Source organism: Pezoporus flaviventris, unplaced genomic scaffold (genome assembly GCF_033815535.1).
Source record: "Pezoporus flaviventris isolate CSIRO_AGI_PZ_B2104156 unplaced genomic scaffold, CSIRO_AGI_Pfla_v1 ptg000005l, whole genome shotgun sequence".
NCBI lineage: Eukaryota > Metazoa > Chordata > Aves > Psittaciformes > Psittacidae > Pezoporus > Pezoporus flaviventris.
Window position 1 is genome coordinate 17,323,807 of NW_026892553.1, and position 21,485 is coordinate 17,345,291.

Genomic DNA, 21,485 nt, shown 5'->3' on the forward strand with positions numbered 1-21,485 from the left:
TAAGGATCAAAGTGTCAGAGACCTGACAGCATGTACAGGTGATTCAGAATTGTGTGAGAAGATAATCTCATAAAATCATGAGGAGAAAGGTGGGTACAAGTTACCTACATTAAGAAACTAATTGGGAAAACCCATTCTTCACCCTTGCTGCCCTATAGCCTTTGTACAATTGCATCCAAAAAACCCAACAAGAAAAAAATTACCCATCCCACTCCAAATAAAAAAGGAAATGGGTCCATGAGTCCCATGAGGTTGTGAATGCTCCATCCCTGGCAGTGTTCAAGACCAGGTTGGACGAGGCCTTGGGTGACATGGTTTAGTGTGAGGTGTCCCTGCCCATGGAAGGGGCGTTGGAACTAGATGATCTTAAGGTCCTTTCCAACCCTAACTATTCTATGATTCTATGAAATATACGTCAAATCCTGTGGAGGATGGCAGCTACAGTGTAAGATGTGCCTTATGCAATTTAAAGTTTAAAAAAGCAAGGATGAGCAGAGTAGACTATGATTAGAAAGTAATACCAAGCAATTTCTTTTTGTTCAAACTATGCTTTAGGCACTTAATGAAGCAGGGAGGCTGAGCACTAAATCTGAGGATGCTTTAAGTGGATACTGTAAGGATGTTAAAATGTTTATGCCGCAAATGCATAAGATTGTTACATAACTAACAGGATTATAACTAAAATTATCTAGTAAGACCATTTAGTTAGGTGGAGTATATTGTACTTCCTGTCTTGCTTCCTCAATAAAGCCTATTTTAGTCCCTTTGAATAAAGACAGACTAACTTAGCTGTACAGTTTCACACAAATATGTTTTTCTGTGTAGTCCATTGTGACTCAGGACTTACAGCATCTGCTCTTTTCCAGGCTGCAGTCCTTGGCAGAAATACTGTTTTACTCTGTTTTTTAAAACATTATAGAAATGATTGGAAAGGGAGCTACATATTGAATTGGAGGCATTGCTTTTGTGTTGATGATAGAAAGGAATATATACATATAGAAATCATTTCACTTAAAGTGAAATAAGTTGGGAAGGAAAGGAAAATGGTTTCAAAGGTGCTCTTCAGTATGCTCCTGAATTCATAGAATCATAGAATAGTTAGGGTTGGAAAGGACCTTAAGATCATAACGTTCCAACCCCCCTGCCATGGGCAGGGACACCTCACACTAAACCATCTCACCCAAGGCCTTGTCCAACCTGGTCTTGAACACTGCCAGGGATGGAGCATTCACAACCTCCCTGGGCAACCCGTTCCAGTGCCTCACCACCCTAACAGGAAAGAATTTCCTCCTTATATCCAAGCTAAACTTCCCCTGTTTAAGTTTTAACCCGTTACCCCTTGTCCTGTCACTACAGTCCCTAATGAGGAGTCCCTCCCCAGCATCCCTACAGGCCCCCTTCAGGTACTGGAAGGCTGCTATGAGGTCTTCACGGAGCCTTCTCTTCAGGCTGAACAGCCCCAACTTTCTCAGCCTGTCTTCATATGGGTGCTCCAGTCCCCTGATCATCCTCATGACCCTTCTCAGGACTTGTTCCAACAGTTCCATGTCCTTTTTATGTTGAGGACACCAGAACTCCTTTCCTTTGAATTGATCTCAGTCCAAAATTCAGGTCTGTTTTTCCTTAACATTCAGAAATGAGTATGGATTTGTTAGTTTGGGATACTGGAGGAATCAAGGTTTGGATTTGTCTCATCTATGATTGATGGAAGGCTTACAGAAATATAAATTTAATCTAGATTTGTCATTTGTGGCTGAATGCAACTTTACAGATGTCATCTGAAAAGTTGTCTGATGTTTGAAGTACAGTATAAAATACACACAGCATGTAATGCTAACTACTACTTTCTGAGCGTATAATGCAAAAAATATACTTTCAGCAGTTGCATAGAAAAGTAGGTTATTAATAGAATTTTAAGAAAATTATTTTATTAAAATAGTTAAAATACTTCTGTAAGGAACTTTTGGGATTTTTTTTTAAGGCACTTCTTAATCAAAACTTTTCCCTTAAAGAAGGGGAAGTAACTTATAAGGACATGGATGGCATTTGGTCTATTTTATTATTAAGCAGAAGCTCTTTAACATAAGTCATTTTGGATGCTAAATTATCTTCTGAAAGCCAAAGGGCTCTTCTGAAGAACTTTGTTCTATGAGCATTAAGGCTTCAGTGCAGCGGAGTTAAAGAACCTGGATTTCATAATGTAATTGAAAATGACTCAATTTTATCCCAGTCAGAGGATGGGATAGTATATTTGTCTAAGCTGAACGTGTTCAAGACAGTTGACAGGTATTGCAGATAAGGATGAGTCTAACAGTAAGTATTCTACCTTTTGAAGTAATGATTCTATTAAATAGTCATGGAAGTGCTTTACAAAGCAGAGGAAGTGAGAACAAACATTTGTGCAGATTTAAGCTCAGTGGCTATAACAAAAATGATGTCTTAAGTAAAGTTGGCTGATAAAGCTGACAAGAAAAGCCTCTAAGCAATAGCTTTGCTGATGGCACTGAAGGGTAATGAAAATAAAAATTAGAAATAAAGATTTTTCTACTCACTCCACTAAAATAGTGCAGGAGTAAGAAAGGCAGTAAAACAGATTCCTTGATGAAAACACTCCAACAAAGCATATTCTGAGGGTATGATTCTGTGTGTTTGTTAGATATAGGTATCAAAACTTCAATATAGTAGAACTAGTCTGAAAAATGAAGTACATAAAATTCATAGCATTTCTTTTCATGCTGTGCTTTATCACTGGCTCTTTTTGTTACTTTCAGTAACTAAAGGAAATGCAGCTGGTTCTGAACTATTGTTATATCTTTCATAGAGACATTGTAGACATACTTTTAAAGATAAAGATAACTAAAGATGAGTTTGAGACTTCTAGCTTGTTCTTCCTATATTATATTATGTTACATTATATTATATTACATTACATTATGTTATATCCAAATATACTCATCCTGTGTAAATTCAAGGCCAGATTAAAAGGCCAGAAAATAACTGCATTTTTCCTTTGAAGCAGAACTAAGTGTAGGTCCTGTCATCCAAATAACCATAAAGCTGTCAATGGAAACTTTGCTTACTGTGCTTCCTGATAGGATTGTTTATGGTTGACCACATGGTCCATTTAGTTCATTACTATGTCTTGTGCTTGCTTCATCAGAAGAGCTTGAGATCAGGTTAAGAGAATATGTCCAAGCTCAGCAGTAGTAAACTTCTCCCTAGTTCTTGCAGACATTTCAAAGATTCAAAGCACAATGACTTCTGTCTTTTTCCTATCTTTGTGTTATCGTTTCTGAGCTGTATTTGATCACATATTATTTGTGATGTCTTAACATGTTTTACTGAAATGCTTCTACATCTTGCACTTCTTGCCTGCCAACAGAAAAAAAGAACAAGTTGTAAAATGCTACAGATAACAAAAATTGAGAGTAAGCACTTCAGGGTACAACAGTGAAGCAATGAAATGGTTTTCAGTAGCAATTAAACCTTGTGAAATGTTTTTACACATGGAATTCTATTTTTAACACTATCCACATATAGAAGATCTGTAGAAAACTGGAACATCTAATACCTAAGGCAAATCAAGATGAAATAAAGAAATAGAAGTGAACAGAATACTCATATTTCCAGGTAGAATTTTCTGTAAAGTGCAGGTAGGCATTAGCTGAACACCTGCTAAATTGCAAATTCAAAATTGCAGGTTTTTGTTCCAAGGACATCCTTAGCTCATGTCATTCTTTTTACAAAATAAGTAAGAGATGCCATTTCCAGAATTGTGGAGGAAATATTCCAACTATATATTTGCCCAAATTTCATCTTCTGTTGGAGATCCTTCAACAGTTCCTTGATTAAAAAAAAACAAAACTACCTAACGTCAAGGTAACTGGTAATATTTCTCTCTTTTCAGTTGCTACTCCTGCCTCCCATAGTGGTTGCAATGTGAAATCAGACTGCTTGGGATTTTGGCAGTCTTTTGCTTTTGTACTAAATCATCCATTTGTCCAGACACTTTCAGAATTCAAGTAGATGCGATCTATCTGTGAGCTCATTCTTTTATTCTTATGTAGGGGATTACACACACACAAAAAAAGGCAACTGCCACCTTTCTGCACAAGTAAATCAATTATCTTTTTTTTAAGACAATTTTTCATGCAACTAGCATATGGTTCCTATGTATATGTGTCCTGGGTTCAGCAGCAGCAGTCATTTTTCTCCTTCTTTGTAGCTGGTGCAGTGCTGTGTTTTTGACGTTCAGCCTGGGAACAGCGCTGATAACACTGATGGTTTTAGTTGCTTATCAGTAATGTTTACTCTGACCAAGGACTTTCTGAGCCTCATGCTCTGCCAGGGAGGAGGAGAAGCCAGGAGGAAGCGGAGACAGGACACCTGACCCAAACTAACCAAAGAGGTATTCCATACCACAGCACGTTATGCCCACTGTATAAACTGGGGTCAGTTAACCGGAAGGGCTCGATCACTGCTTGGTCGGGCTGGGTATCAGTCGGCGGGTGGTGAGTGGTTGTATTCTCTTCCGTTGTTATTTCCCTTATCATTATTACTATTGGTGGTAGCAGTAGTGATTTGTCTTATACCTTAGTTACTGGACTGTTCTTATCTCAACCCATGGGAGTTACATTCTTTCGATTCTCCTCCCCATCCCTCCAGGAGCACGGGGTGGAAGCGGGGGGAGTGAGTGAACAGCTGTATGGTTTTCTGGGTTCCCAGCTGGGCTTAAACCACAACAATATGCATGTGTAGTGAAGCCTCATAAAGTTGTCTGTAAAAGCTATATAAAAGCTATTTAATTGCTATTTTTGTCTCTGTTTTTGAGGCTCTTCAGCATTAACCAGTTTCAGAATGAATGATGCCATGTAGGTTGTGTTCTGTTTTTACTGATTACTGCTCAGTGATCTTTACCTCCTACGTATAGACTAAAACAACTTCAGAAAAGGCAGTAGCACTCCCTGTTGCTTGTTCTCACTAACTGGCACTCACCTACAAAGATTATAGTGAAAATAAAGATTCTGATGCTTTACAACATATGAAAGAATTCCAATCCCCTTTTCAATGTCATTTGACTGCAAGTGAAGAAAAATGACAGGCCAAGGGAGTGCCAATTATGAAAATCTAACCTGATTTTGACAAATATGCACAGAATTCTCCTACTCTGGGAAGAATTAAAAAAAAAAAAAAATAGTGGTGTCTTAAGGGGCCGTATCTGTGTGGGTAAAATAAATGCTTAATAATGTGCAGTTATACAGATCAGCCTTCAGGAGCATTCTGTTGTATTGTGCCTGCAGTGCACTTAGTATAACAGGCAGTCCGGGCTTTTTACAGTCCATGTGTTCCTTTCAGTTTATCATTGGTTGCTCAATGTTATCTTTGCATTTGTGAGAATGACAGTCAAATACAGATAACACAACATGACAAGGTATTGAAAGACTGGTTGGGGGTTTATGTGTTTTGTTTTTTTTTTGGGGGGGGGGGGGTTAATAATCAGTGTTCCTATTTGAGTTTTCATGTTGAGCTTGGTTTTGTCTTGAGGTGACTGAATAGTATTCTAAAGGGGTTTTCAGAGCCTGTATTATAGGAGATAGAGGTGTTACTAGAAGCAGCTCTCTAAAGAAGGAATCCATGCAGCACTTTTATTAAAGATAAATGGCATTTAAGTTACTTATCAGTCAGTACACATCATGAATTCTTCTTTATTTCTCTTTGTAACCAGGATCCTCAGCCTGCTGTATGTTATTTTGTATTTGGTTGAAGATTTTCCCAATAAAATCTCTCTGTGCGGGTGTGTGCTGTGCAGAGAAGTTTCTGTTAGATGTATGAGTAGGAGGTTGCAGAGCCCTTCTGTACAAGAGTAATCATGGGTAACAGTATGGCCATGAAGAGACTGATTTTTTGGACTAGTTTTCCATTTTAGCTTGAGACTCATTGTAGCATGCAATGTGTTCCATTCTGCACAGCTTTTGCTTTTAAGATTTTAAATCTCACAAAACTCATAAACCCATTTGTATTTTTGTACTCCTTGCTTGTCTTGTAATACACTTTGAATTAAAATGCATTCTAAACCAAATTACTTTTAGCTATGATAATTGTATGCAGCCTGAACAGGTTTGCCAAATCCCTTTCATATTTAGGTTTTTTTTTATTTAAAAGAGGGGGGGAAATGTAGTAAGATATTACAGAGAAGCACCTGAAAAGGCGCTGATCTGCTACTTAATATGTTTTTCTACTTTTTTTGCGAAACTGTTGCTTAAAAACCCTTTTTGGTTCATCTGAACTTAATTCCACTCATCTGTGGAAATGAGAAGCCACTATGCATATTACATTTTGAAAGTCCTGAAGTGCTCAGAATTTATCTCGAGGTCTAGTGTGCAATGAGGATAGTAATGGAATACTTCAGAATGGAAGGGACCTCTGAAAAGGGCCTAGTGAAATCCTCTGCTCAAAGCAGGGTTACCAGCAAGATTAATACAGGTTGCTCAGGGCTGTTTCCAGTCAAGATTCAACTACCTCCAAAGACAGAGATCCCGTAAGTCTTCAAAGAGGTGATCACTCTTGTTGACATTTTCTTAGGACCAGGAAACATTTTCATTCTTGCAGTTTCTGTCCACTGACTTTTAACTGTTCTCTCTTCTCACCTCAGAGAAAAGTCTGTCTCTGCCATTTCTGTAACTCCCATTCTCCAGTGGAAGGCTGAAACAGCTGCTTGTTTTGCCAGCACTTATTTTCTCCAAGCTAAACCCACTGAACCATTTCAGCCTCTCTTCATACTTCATATGTTTCACTCTCTCGTGTGATGAGAGTATCTAAACCAGGTCTGAGTACCCGAGATGCAATCTGGAAAGTGTCGAATAGAGAGAAAGAAACCCAGTTTTGTCCATTGCAACAAACTGATACTAAATGGCAAGAGAAAACGTACAGTACCTGGGCCCCGGTTATATCCAGCCCTCTGTCTTCATCTAGCCTGTGTTAAAAGCATGAAATCACAGATACTGAACTTCATGTAAGTCTCTGCTAAGACTTATAAAATCTTTTCTGTTCCCTAAATGATCTCAACATGCACAAGAATGGCAGCCCTTGTATGCTTCTTCCCTAATCTTGTAGGTGGGCTGTAAAATGGTGGACAATTACAAGACAGGTCATGACAGGGTTGGGGACCTGTGTTAAATACTTGCTTTTAGTAACTGTGTACATAAGTGAACCAGGAAAACAGTGGATAAAGCCCTATCTGGTCACGAATTATATGTTTTGCTTCTGTTAGTTTTAATGACTAAAATGAATCTTGATGGCTTTCCTAGACTCTGTAATGAAGAGTGAATACTTTGAGTGATATTTCAGTATCAGTGGAAAAAATCTGATTTCAGTTTTATCAAGACAAATACAATCTAATTTGGGATACAAATGCAGTTTCTGATTCAGCATTATAAGTGGTCCTATTTGAATAGAAAAAGGAACAGATTTCTTGTTCTTCATGTTATTTAGATTGAAAGGTATTTCTAATGCATCATTTGTTCTGTTATTGTGCATCATGGCAGGCTTGATATAATTATTCCTAACTTTCCTATAGAAATAGGAATGTTCCTAGAAAAACTAACTGTAAAACTCCCTGTGGATAGCTTGGTCCATTGTTTCCTTCTCCCAGAGTATCTCTGACACTAAGTAAGGTATATAATGGCAATATGTTTAAAGAAAGACACTGTCAGAATCCATGTCATTCCACAGAAGTAACCTTATTTTCTATTTTAAACCCTTCTAACTTGTCTTGCCCTACCATGGATAATATTCTGTTCTTGTTAGTTTTACAAACTAATAATTAATTTTGTAATAAGACCATAAACAATATTTTCATCAAAGCACTAGTACAGTACAATCCATGTAAGTCTTAGGTGGATTCAGCCACGTTCTTTGTGAGTGATAACTTGCACCACATACTTTGTTTTTATTCATTTTTAGGGACTAAAGAACACTTGTGCTTTGCGAGAGGATATGCCATTAAACTTCTTCAAGGTAAGCTGCTTTTTCTTCCTTTTTTATGTAGATCTTCAGTGGGAGACTATTGAATAATTAACTTTGCTTTCAGCTAGACTGTGACTATTGTTGTTTGAAATATTTTAACATGGTTTTAACTTTATTTTTGTTCATTTCTATACCAGTAGCACTTTTTGTTCACATCCCAAGGGATCTGGGGCCTTCATTTGTCATATTCAGGCTTTTTAACAAGATGGTAGGGGATACTGTTACAAATTTTGGTATTTAGCAATGATGTTTTCTGTGATGTACTTCAACTTTTGGTGAACACTGAAGAAAAGCATGCAATAAGTGAGTAGTAGTAGTTTGTTTTTTTTTTTGCAGAGAAACCTTTGAAAGAGGAAAAAAGATCCCAGCCACAGTGGGAACATAAAGAATTTATGTTCTATGTGTTGAGAATTTAAAGAGAAAGGTCAAAATCTAGAATAAAGGTTTTTGCCGTTTAACCTCTGTGAGGTTTCAGAACTGTAAACAGACTTATTTGGCTTTTATGATACAATTAGGAATTGTAGGAAATTAAGTGCTGCTTTGATCATCTTTGCAAAATCTTTGTAAGCCATGCAAGGTTTAGCTATAAATCTTTTAGTTTCTGTGTCAGATTCTACCATGATCACAATGGCTTGAGATTTTGAGAAACAATGAAAGATAGCATATGTCTTCAGAATTAGTCTGCTCTCTCTCTGCCATGGGAATCAGCCTCAGCAGGAAGATACTATGAGATACATAAATCAGGAAAGTAACCTGTCTGTCTCCTGATTTGGTATGCTAGAATACAGCTGTCTCTGTAGTAATATGTTCTTTAATGCTTCGTTGAACCTGTTCTTAGCGAAATGAAAATGCATGTGTTTGACACGCTTGCGGAGTTGGTTGTTGATCAAAATAGATTTTTCCTAGCTTTTTTTTCCTCATTCATCTTTTCATGGGCATCATTATCCATTACTTACAATTATTCTGAGAACAATGCCTGAAGCTTCTTTCCTAAACTTGTTTGAATATGCTGACATAATGTACACAGAGCAGTGTCCTTTTGGACATAGGATAAAAAATTAATAGGACTTCAATTTTTTTTTTTTAGTTGGCTCCAGCTGCTGGACTTCTCCGTGTATTAAAATCACTTAAAATCTCTTCTCAGTTCTGTTCAGAAGGCAAATTATCTCTGAAGGGTAGATAAAGTAAAACTGGCACATCTAGTATTTCTCGATGAGGTGTGTGTATTAAAATATGCAGTTCTCTGAGGCAACATATAAAACATGCATAATCTACTATAATGAGATTCCAGAAAATACCATTATCAAGGGCTGAACTATTTGGAAGCGATATGAAGGAATGTGCAGTGCAGGCCTGACTTCTGTGAAATGAATGTTGGGGTTATCTGTGTAGTTCAGGACAAAATATACCTGTTACTATTGGCACTGCTTGCATTGCAGTGTGCAGATATATACTGTAAAACCACTGCAGTAGAAACAGTCCCCCCTCTTCCTGTGCTCTTCTTTCCAATAAAGTGTGATAGAAGGTAGAAGAGGGAAGAGTACCCTTATTACAAATATTTTGCAGGGGTGAAGAAGGCTGAAAGGTGTTAACAGAATTTATCTGGCATTAGACAGATACATGACAGGATAATGAATCATTTTTAAAATCTATGTTCTCACAGCATAGTTCCATATTCTGCATACTTTAAAATTTTGAATGAGATAGAATGATGTCATAAGGGGAATAATTATTTTGCTCAGAATTGCATTACCCTTTTGTCCTTGTTTAAGCCCAGATGGTAATTCAGAAACAACCAACCACTCTCTCACTCCCCATTTTCCTCCCTCCAGCTTCCGGAGGGATGGGGAGGAGAATCAAAAGAATGTAACTCCCATGGGTTGAGATAAGAACAGTCCAGTAACTAAGGTATAAGACAAATCACTACTGCTACCACCAATAGTAATAATGATAAGGGAAATAACAACGGAAGAGAATAGAACCGCCTACCACCACCCACCGACTGATACCCAGCCCAACCCGAGCAGTGATCGAGCCCTTCCGGGTAACTGCCCCCAGTTTATATACTGGGCATGACGTGCTGTGGTATGGAATACCTCTTTGGCTAGCTTGGGCCAGGTGTCCTGTCTCTGCTTCCTCCCAGCTTCTCCTCCTCCCTGGCAGAGCATGAGACTCAGAAAGTCCTTGGTCAGAGTAAACATTTCTGAGCAGCAAGTAAAACCGTCGGTGTTATAAGCGCTGTTCCCAGGCTGAAAGTCAAAAACACAGCACAAAAACCAGCTACGAAGAAGGAGAAAAATGACTGCCACTGCAGGCATTGACTGCACACTGCAGGTGTGTCCTGGCACACCCAGGACACTTTTTCAATAATAATCTCTTTTTATAAAGTAAACATTTAACATTGTTACATGGTGATAAGGAGTACCCTGTTTCTGCCTCACAGGTAATTCTGTTATTTAATCCATCTTTTTCAATAGTCTCAATCTCTGAACAATTTTTTAATAGTTCTTAGGATAAGATTCTATGTGCTGTGAACATAGAATTTCACATGCAAATTAAACAGACCTAGGATGTAATTATATCAGATAGTCCAGCATTAAGAGTTATGGCCCTGAGTAAACCAGAAATCTGAGATGCAAAGAACAGATTTACTGAATGGGACACCTAAGGCAGCTGATTATGTTTAAATGAAGGGAGACATGTTTGAAACATGTTTTTATCTTGAGTGGGGGTAGCATTCAGCTTGTATCCGGTGTCATTGTGTGGCTGGACTCAAGCTTCAAATGCCTCCGTGGGCTGACATGTTTCAGCCTTCCATTTAGGCACACAATTAAAAACCACCTCTTTAGAAATACAAATTGAAAGCGTGCCTGACCAAAGCAGACAGCTATTTGCCTTTCTAGTCACAGTGTAATGGTTAGATTACACACCTAGGAAATCCAGGAGTTTAAAGTCCATTGCAGCCAACATGCAAACTCTAGGTTTAAGCATTTAATAGGTTCAAACAAGAATTACAATCTCCCACTGACATCAGGAAAGAAAATCAGTTGGCATGTTGCATACACATGATTTAGTTCCAATTGATATTCACCAGGAGTAGGTGGCAAAAGATGAGGTTTCCTGATTCTTAGATATTTTACTTGCCACAAAGGGGGGAGAAGCGATGGTTCTGATGGGAAAAACATGAATGTGAGCCCACAGTAATTGTTATAGTACCTCACACACAGATCTATTATCACAGTATATATTGAGCTGAGTGTTAAAGGTAATGTGTGATCTATTTATTTTTAGAGGGCACTTTTAACTTACTTTGACTTCATGTTATTTGTTGTTCTAAGTACTTTTTTAACAAATTACATGGTAGTAACTGGGCTTACTATTTGTCAAATCATACATGGAACACACCCTTGCCCCCTGGACAACCATACTGCTCAGGTAGTAACACTCAGAAATATCTCCATAGGCAGTCATGTTTCATAGGAGAGGGAACACCATATGGAACTTTATCTTCCATTGCCATTCATTCATTTAATTTTATTTATCATCTAAGAAATGAATTATGAAGGATCCTTCTTGTGCACACAGGAAATGTGCTAAAACACTTTCACTTGTATAATTTGGAGATTGTACAAACTTACAAACAGCTTACAAACATCTATATGCTGTGCATTAATATTAATAATAAAACCAAGAATATATTGCTTATAAACTTGCCTTCCTTGTTTATAATGTAGTGGAAAGTTGAAGGTGCAGGATTTGGGAGGGCTGAATATTACGTTTTATCATTTATTTTTTCTGTAATTTCGGATTCTTATTTCCTGTGTATGCACAGATTTACTGCTGTAGCAAATCTGGCTTTCCGGTCTTCGTTGTTCTGTTGGGTTTTTTAAGTGGGCATGAAGGCATTTGTAGCATTACTAAGAAAAACATGAATGCGAAATCTACAAAGATTCTGCCTTTAGAGAAAACACATTACATTGTCAAACTTAATGTCTATTCTTTAATACAAATCTGGGTTGAATAAGAAACTAAATACACAGTTTTGAGTTTCTGAATTTCTCTGCCAGTGAAGCAATAACTGTCTTCATTGTAGGTAAGTACTAGTTGTACTGTTCCTGTAACAGTGGATACCTTGTGAGTGCTACCATCAATTCCTGTCAGACTTCTGGAACAACATTGCTGGCATTTTCTGTGAATACTGTTGAATTCATCTTGTGATTTGAAACACTACTGAACTTATTTAATTAAATGACAGCATAAAATTAATAGAAAATAATATTATCTGCTGTCTTTATACAGCCATCATACCAGTGTTACAACTAACAGAAAAAAAACCACTGATTTCATAGCATGCTCATCATCCTCTCTTTGCCCCCTTTTTTGCCTATGTGCTTGCTTGTGTTGAAAAATGTAACCCTTTTTGTTATTTTTTAAAAATAACTCTTGCAAAATGTAACCCTTATTTGTTATTTTAAAAGATGACTGCAAACTGTAACCAGAGAAGTAAGTAGAACAATAGTTACTGTGGGAGCTGCATAACTGGCCACACTTAAAGCAGAAAGAGAAGTAAATATATCACAACAAAACCCAACATTTTTTTTGTTGCACGTGCCTCAAGGTGTCTGTGGCCACAGTTTGTATTGACTGAAGTGCCTTTTATCATTCTTAAACATAGTCCTGCTATACACATCAATATTTGGGTTGGGGGGGGGGGGGGGGTGTTATCTTTTTGACAAAACCTGCAAGATTGATTACCTGCATAAGTATTATTTTTAGAAATAATTCATCAAGGCTTTACAGACACCTTGATATCTGTGGTAATACTAACACATCTTGAGCATCCCCTCTCATCCCCATCACAGCTAATCTTGCTTTAGTCTTTTACAACATGGAAAGAATTAATATATCAAGGCAAATGAAGCAAGAGCTGGCTATGCTGATACGTCCTTAAATTCATATAAACTATTCAGCATCTCTTCATAACAATCTGGAATTCCCTGCACAACACAGGCATGTTTTTGCAGATGTAGCTGGTCAGAGCTATACAGTTTAAACAGCTAAAGTGTAATGGAAGAAACAAGTATAGCTTGGATGAAGATAAAATACTCAAAGATATAGTAAATTATGACAGTATCTTGTTTCTTTACAGTAAGGCTGTACACAATAAGGCTAATAAGAGTATCATTAATTCCCATGTGAAAAGTCAGTCTAAGATAAAAAGACAATTTCAATGAAGAAAGCAGGTCAGTTGCGTATCAGGGTAAAAGCACACCATTCTATCACAGAGCAGCTAGCCATTCTATACCTCTTTCAGAAGAATAAAATCTGTATTTTCATTTGCCAAATTTTTTCTTGAACCATGAAAATTACTGTAAGTGAGTATGAAGATGAGAACAGAGGAACTGAATGTTCTCAAATGGAAGTTCAGAGGCAATTTAAGATGTTCTTTTAAGAAGTAAAGAATGTCCTGATGAAAAGATTCTCACTGTGTGGTTATACAAGCGTTCCAGACAACTTATAGTTGTTCTTATTCTACAATTGTGTTTTTAAAGTTTATAAATATCTTAAATTGGTTGCTGTTGCTATGAAGGCCAATTTGTAAGAGTAAATTCTTGTAGCTTCGGAAGCTTCAGTGCAGTGTTTTCATAGTTGGTTACTGTGGATTGTTAGACTCATTTCTGGATCGGTGTTAACCTGGTATATGTGGGGTTTTATTTGGCCTGAGTTAACTTAATGTGCATTGCAATCAGATGGGATGATTTCATAGGGGATGGATTGCTTACTTTAATCTTTCTGTAATATTTTAATATTACATTTTAAAAGTGTTCACCATCAGTTGCTCTTGTACTTAATCTTTTCTACAGAAAGGAATTCAAACTACTTTTTTACCCACAACAGAATATTTCTTTTGCTTTATAGATATTATGTATTTATTGGTAGTCCTCTGTAGAACTCCCTTTCAAATTTAAAATTTGGGTCATTCTGTGGAAGCAACAGAGCTTATGAGTTAATTATAAGCTGTGAGACAACACGTATTATTTTGAGAGGAAATTGTATGGGAATGTAAAGGCAGCAATGATAATTATATGGTAATTTTTGTTATAAATCTGGAATGCTCATATGATAACTTATATCTTGCCATATGCATCTTAAGATGAATATCAGTGCTACTTCAATATAAGCCAGAAGAGATACATATGATAAATGGGAAAGGCATTACATTATACTGAAATAATGTAGGGCAGAGCCAGCTTAAAGTGATAATGGCTCTCTAGGTTCCCAGATCAGTCAGGCCCTGAGGTCGTGTAAGTCCTGTAAGAATTATGTTGCCAGGGTAAGAAAGCCTGGAATTTAGTATGACTTGTGAAGGAAGAGGGTGTCCACGTCAGTGGGGCTCTTCAGGCAGGAGTGCAGAGCCACAGCTTGGGTTGTTGGTAAGTAGGCTGCTACCACCTGGGGCAAATCTTGTACTGGGGGAAATAAGCTAAATTCTGCAAAGATGAATTAGTAACTGAGGAGAACACTCCCCCATATGCTTCAGATTAGCCATTTTACCATTTCTTACACTCTGGTTTCAAAATCTGAGAGTGAAGCATTGTGAATGCTGTGTTTTTATTTTTGATTTCTGCAGCAACCAGCAATGAAAATTCTGACAGTTTAATCAGCCAGTATTATGTAAATGTGTGGAAAATTACAGTAGTTGATGTCTGAAGAGGGTTGTCAGCACTGAAAGTGTTTATAATGTTTGATAAAGTTATGGGTTTTTTTGCAAACAAGTAAAAATAAAGCCTGTATCACCACAATTTTCCATACGCTTATGTTTTGGATTCTCAGTGAAATTCGGATTCAACTGAATCAGTTTTGCTTAATCAGTGCAACTAGATGGCCAGTGTTTAGTGCTAGCATAATATATCGTATTGATTTTGTTCAGACTTTTCAATCATTGCTATACAATGACAAAAATGGAGTAAAAAAGCTGGCAAAAGGCAGAGACAATCATCACCACCCAAGTACCTTCAACACAGTGATTACTGTGCAATACATGACATGCTGTCAGCACTGTTAGCTTGGTGTGGAAAAATGTATAACAGAACCTTGTGTTGGCACCTTGGTTGTGTTGTTGCTGCTGGTTTGAGGTGCCACAGAAGCAGGCATCATCTGATAGAGTAGCAAAAGACATGGGTGCAACTCGGAGTCTGGGAAAAGGGTGAGCTGTTGTATCATTGCTCCTTGGGAAATTTCTTCATGGTATATTGATATTAGCAGGAAAGTAAGTGCAGCTTAGGAGATACGTTGATCTGTGAAGTCAAGTAGAGATGCAGATTTTCTCCTGATGTGCTATACTATCTTATTCTTCATGTTGATTTCACAGCATGGTGAGAATATAGTAATTCAAGCTTGTGCAGCAGCTTCATCTTGATGAGGGGGTTTATTATGCTGAGACTTCTTGTACAGGTTTTCATCTGAAAGAGGCAAAAACATATGAGAAAGGTAAGGATAATGCCTTAGAAAGTGCATTAGCTTTGGGGGGGGGTCCAATTTGTGCTCCAGGGGTAATCACGTGGAAGAAAGCAAAAAATATAGACCTACTTATCTGCCTCTATCTGCAATGTCTTCACCATGTTTTGGTTTTAGTCATTCTTTGACATCTAGCAGCTAAATGTCTCTGAAATATCCTAAGTGAGCTTTAAATGAGACTCAGAAATAGTCCTTCCACTCAAAGAAAAACCATTATGGGTTTAAGTATTAAGAATTAAATGCATTAGAATAAGCTATAGTTATCTAAGGCTTATACAATTCAATGCAGAACCTGGAACACAAGAAGCTGTGAAGGGAAAATAGTTGCAGTATTTCCATCACGGGGTGTTAAAAACAAAGCCAGCATCTCTTTGTGTTGATGAGTGTATCAGGATTTTTGCTGATTTCAGTGTGAAAAGTTAAAGAATATTAAGGTTGTCATACTGAAATACATTTGTATTGCACTTTGGAACGTAGTACGCTTATACATACACAAAAAAAATAGGCTGACAGTATAACAAGGATGCAGTACTGTGGTTCAGAACTGTTAAATATAGTTTAATTATTTCAGTAGTTTTCCACCCTGTTGATTACATTCCATTTTTGGCAGGCCCCAAAAAATACTAGTTCATGGATTCTTTAATTTAATTTCAGCCTTGAAGCCTGTGTGGTGTGATTCAATGAACTTTGATTTTTCATTACTCTAAAATTGGAAGCTGAAATGTAGTGATGCATATAGAGTCAGAGAATGGCTTGGGTTGGAAGGAACCTCAAAGATCATACAGTTCCAACCCCCTGCTATGGGCAGGGACACCTTCCACTAGACCATGTTGCTCCAAGCCCATCCAACCTGGCCTTGAACACTGCCAGGGATGGGGCAGCCACAGTTTCCCTGGGCATCCTGTGCCAGTGAAGAACTTCTTCCTAATATCGAATTTAAATCTACCCTCTTTCAATGTAAACCTATTCCCACTTGCCCTGTCACTATATTCCCATGTAAAAAATCCCTCTCTATCTTTACTGTTAGCCCCTTTAGGCACCAGAAGGTTGCTATCAGGTCTCTCCAGAGCTTTCTTTTATTCACTTAACCACCCTAACTGTCTTCAAGAGGAGAGGTGCTCCAGCTCTTGAACTGTGGCCTCTTCTGGACTTTCTCCAACAACTCCACATCTTTCTTATGCTGGGGGACCCAGAGTTGGATGCAAGACTGCAGGGGGCTCTCCCCTTAGCTCAATAGAGGGGCAGATTCCCCTCTCTTGACTTGCTGCACATGCTCTGGGGAATGCAGCCCAGGATACGGTTGGTTTCTAGGCTCAAGTGCACACTGCCAGGTCATTTTGAGCTTCATATTGGCCAGCACCCCCAAGTCCTTCTTCTCAGGGCTGCTCTCCACCCATTCTCTGCCCAGCCTGCGTTTGTGCTTGGGATTGCCCTGCCCCTGATGCAGGACCTTGCACTTGGCTTTGTGAAACTTCGTGAGATTTGCATGGGTGAACTCATATAGAACTGCAGTTCACAGAGTGAAAATTTTTCTTTTTGGTGTTGCGGGATACCTGCATTGTTTTGAAATAGAAGAAAATACTTTTTTTGCAAATGAGCATAAAACCAGCTATTTGATGTTGTGTGCTGCCTCAGATAGCCTTTTTGGGTACAATTGCTTTAGCTCCTGAACCTTTCTGCAGTGTTAACACACACCAAGAAAAATAAATGGACACTCAATTATCTGAATTACATTCAGAGAGATTCTCATCTCTGTTTTATGAAAGAAGAAACTTAAATGGGGGAGAACCATTTCCATGCCAATTACTACTAACAGAGCTGCTGAGAGAAATGGGCAATTCAGGTTGGAGTTTGGGGGGGGTTGGTTGTTTGGGGTTTGTTAGGTTTCTTAGTTTGTTGTCAAAATTCTTATGTATTAGAACATTAGATTACTTGGGGGGGGGGGGGGGGGGGGAGGGAAATGCACTCAGTTCAACCTCTGCATTTGAATTTACTCCTGCAAAAAACAGTGTACAGAATTTAGAAAATGATGCTGCTACTTTGAAGTGGGAGATGAATTCCAGGAAGAGAGCAGGCAAGGTGTTTCTGTGGTTCCTATTTACATTTTCAATTATGCCCTGTTTTAAGATCAGTGTATTGTATTGCAAACACTGCACAGTGAATAGAACTATATTTTTCTGCTTTCTGAAGTAACCAATGTGTATTCACTCCCATGGCATGGCTAAGCATTTACTGCTGTCTCTACAGAAATAGACTTAGAATTGATGACATCAGGTACAATGCCATTCCCTGTTTAGGAGTAAGCAAAATGTATACGCTTTATGGGTTTTGCTTTGCAGACTACCTACAGACATCTGTGATGTAGCTTTCATGATGAGAACATATTCTGTTTCCTCCACTCATACACAATCAATTTTAATAAACCATAAAACAATTTTACATAGAAAAGTTTTCTTACCTTAAAAATTCTTTTTAAGATATGTACATCCTTAATTTACTGCAAGATAATGAGACTTACTCTTCCACATCACCAAGATGCTTATGTTCATTGTTAAAATAGTTGCATATTTTCCATCTTTTGTATTTGGTGTCTGGAAGTTAAGATGTCTCTGGGTGTTTGAGAGAATAAATTAAAACCTTCAACACAGTGATATCAAATGCTTGGTCTAAATTTTCAAGTGTAAGAACTGAAAGGTGTATTTTCTGTATTCATGATAAAATATAGTCCAAGCTAAGTGAGTTTCAGTGTATTAAATGAGTCTAGCACCCATCTACTGCCTTACAATGCCAACTTTTATAACAACACTCATTTCCGTGACTTCAAAACCTTGACTTTTTCATCAGGGTGTTCCAGTCTCCATTCACTTTTTCTGTGCATGTGTGAGTGCAAGTGATGTTCTTAACTGACTGAAGGGAAGGAAAAATGCAGTGTCTCTTGGAGTGGAAGTGGGAAGAGCTGCAGTAATATTCTAAATAACAGTTCCTCTTTATCTAGTTTTCTTATTAAAATGAGAAAATGGCTGCTCTGTGACTATGCATGTCTCCTGCCACTACACAGCTGTAATCAAAAGTCTTTGTCTATTGAATTTTTCCCAAACTCTACTGCATAAGGAACTTCTGTCAGAGAGGATCATTTAAATCAAAATTGATGGTACCATATTCTCTAAACAGGAAGTGTCTTTATTAAAAACCAAAACAAACCCACAAGCAAAAGAAACCAAAATCTTTCATTTGCATTAAAATATGACCTACAGCTGTAATATATTTTTAAGATAATTATGTCAGGGGAAAAGAAAGAATCCTTATAAAATTAAGGATTTATTGACATTATTCTTGAGATGAAAAGTATTCTAAACCATATGTTTCTTAGATGCACTTTGCATGAATATGAAGTGCTTTCAATTATTAGGAATTATTCCCGGCTCCACAGTTACGTACTTCTGCTCAAACTGTCTGTCAAAAATTGACAGCCAGATTATTTGCCCTGTTTGAGTGCAACTGCAGAGATTGTTATTAAAAAATACAAGCATTCAGAAATCCAGGCTTTTCACTGGAATTCCATATTAGCATTTTTAACTGTATTGTTAACGATATCAAAGCACATGCTAAAGAAAACCATAGCTCCTTCTAGTGACCAACAGCCCTGTTTGAAGATGCTTAAATTGTTTTCCAGAGCATGTCAAAGGACAAAGTTGTGAAGCTCTCAGATGTTCCTTACATTATTCCAAAGTAGAGATGAGTGCTGTTCTGGCTTCTTTCCTGATTTTCATATTCTTCATTATAATCACCTAATAAAGAGCAAGTTGAATCTGCATTTAGATTAAGGAGATTTTTCCAATAATAAATTACTAGCTTTTATTCTGTTTAGCAAAACAGGAACCAAAGAAATATTAAAGCTCTTGTTTCTATGAGTCTTATCTTTTCAGACAAATACCAGATTTCCCAAATTTCCTTCATTTGACTGCAGGATGAGGATAACTGCATTCCACAGCAGCTCTGCTAGATCTAGTTGGAACTACCTGAAACCAGTTCTGTAATGAGGAAAATAGTGCAGGTTTATAAAATGAAGACTTCATTTAAAATAAAACAACCATCCAAAACTAACAGCAAAACCCCAACAAAGGCTCAGACTGAAATGACTAGCGATGCATGCCAGGACACAAATTGAAAGTATTATATACATTACCCTCTTGCTCTGTTATTCTTAGTTGATCGCCTTCCTGGTATATAAAAATATCTTAACAAAGTACATCAGGCTTGAAGAGAACTACTGGCAATAATCTGAAGGATTCTGGGGCATGTTGTTAATGATCATTCCCACTCCTTCCCTCATTATCAAGATACCTTAACAAGTTGTCTACAGTTCAGAGTTAAGATCTTTTGCCTTCCATCCATTTTCTGTTTCACAGTTTCTTGTGCAGTGCTGCTTCCAAATTTGACACAGCAGTCTTTTGCAAAAAAAAATGTCTGCACTGTTCTGCCAACTCCATAACTTGGTACAGATGAGCTGATATTAGACAGGGAGGCCCTTGCTCGTGTCCTTAAGACAGACTGCCATTCTTATTAACTTAGGCCAAGCAGCTTTGGCTGACTTAAAGATGCTTCTTTACCCAGTCCACCAAGTGTTTCTCTGTTACTTCAGTCTTTGCAGTCCCCATATAAGAGTGACTGCTTAGAGTGGCTTTTCTACCAAACCTAATTGCTTCTTGTTTGGGATGGGAAGCTGGGACTGTGATGTGTCACCCTAGCCCGGCCTTTCCTCCTAACTCTTTTCCTCATGGGAAATAAATAAAGGCTACTTTGTTATCCTAACTTAACAACAATCAATGAAATTAAAATTAACTGTCACCTAACAGAAATGCAAATGTAATCTGCTTTAGTCAGCTCTCTGCCCTTGCTCATCAACAGATACCCATAAAGAGCTCTCTGCCATACAAGATTGCCTTCTATTTATCTCTCTTTATCACTTTATTTCATCTCCTGGGAGTAGTGATGCCTCTTGATTCTTTACAGACCCTTCCTGACTTACGTCAGTAATTTAAGATGATGCTCATGACTTTCACCCAAAAAAAAGGCATTCAATATTCCTGGCAGTCAGAGCAATGAGATGTTGGGTAAAAAACGCCAGCAAAGTACTCTTCAGAAAAAAATATACTAAAAATGGAATATAGAGATAATCTTATTTCAGCTTATTAATTATGCCCTGTAAGCAATGAATCAAATCACTTTGCTGTATAATACAATTACTGCTGTAATTTGTAGTCATTACAGTTTGTGCTGAGGTATAATTGTGTAATTCATTTTATGCAAGTTATTGACAGAGAAGGTCTTAACAACTTTAGCATGGAGACTTACTTTGGGTTTACTACAGTTTAATTTGCAGATGAAAAGCACAATAGACCTAACAGCTTGTTGTGTCTACCTCTCATAGAGGCATTTAAGTTTGGATCATGCAGAAAAAAGAAAGATTAGAAAAAGAGATTTAGGGTAGAAGCATCACTACCTGGTACATCGTTCCCTTTATAGCCCATTGGGTGCTGTTGTGTTGGTGCATGGTGTCTTGTGTGCAGACTTAATTCCCTGGTCGGCAGTATTTTTATAACAGGTTGTTTGGAGACAGTAGGTGGCTTTTCCACATGCAGTGAATTACTTCAAGTAACATTTGATCAATTTGGCACAGTCTTCTGCATCTGAGTAATGTTTATTAAACCAATTGTGGTTTGATACAAATAGATTTTTAAGTTTCAGATCTCACATCTAAAAGGGAGCATAATAACTGCTGTTACAACTTAAGGAGTTGTTGCAGGGAAGGAAGGCACTCTTATAGTGTCCTCTATGCTTTCTTTGTTACTCTCCTGCTAGCTGACATCTGCCATCCTGAATGTTATTTATGGTTGGCTTTGTTGTTTTATTTTTGTCTTTGGTGTCCCTCTATAGAATTT

The 21,485-nt window shown here is 37.7% G+C and overlaps 2 long non-coding RNA genes across 6 annotated transcripts in view; one reads left to right on the top strand and one right to left on the bottom strand.

The window, feature by feature from the left end:
- LOC133265527 (uncharacterized) overlaps window positions 1-21,485 on the top strand; it is a 26,902-nt gene continuing 5,417 nt past the window's right edge. For 3 of the 5 annotated variants that reach the window (XR_009741997.1, XR_009741999.1, XR_009741995.1), the window contains exons 1-4: window positions 1,809-1,894; window positions 2,161-2,313; window positions 3,020-3,176; window positions 7,963-8,016. This is a non-coding gene — a long non-coding RNA (uncharacterized LOC133265527). Of the gene's footprint in view, window positions 90-1,808; window positions 1,895-2,160; window positions 2,314-3,019; window positions 3,177-7,962; window positions 8,017-21,485 lie in introns of those variants that run through there. The other 2 variants (XR_009741998.1, XR_009741996.1) reach the window with 2 other exon arrangements.
- Window positions 17,528-21,485, bottom strand: part of LOC133265528 (uncharacterized) — a 20,471-nt gene continuing 16,513 nt past the window's right edge. The window contains exon 4 of the long non-coding RNA XR_009742000.1: window positions 17,528-19,331. This is a non-coding gene — a long non-coding RNA (uncharacterized LOC133265528). The remainder of the gene's footprint in view (window positions 19,332-21,485) is intronic.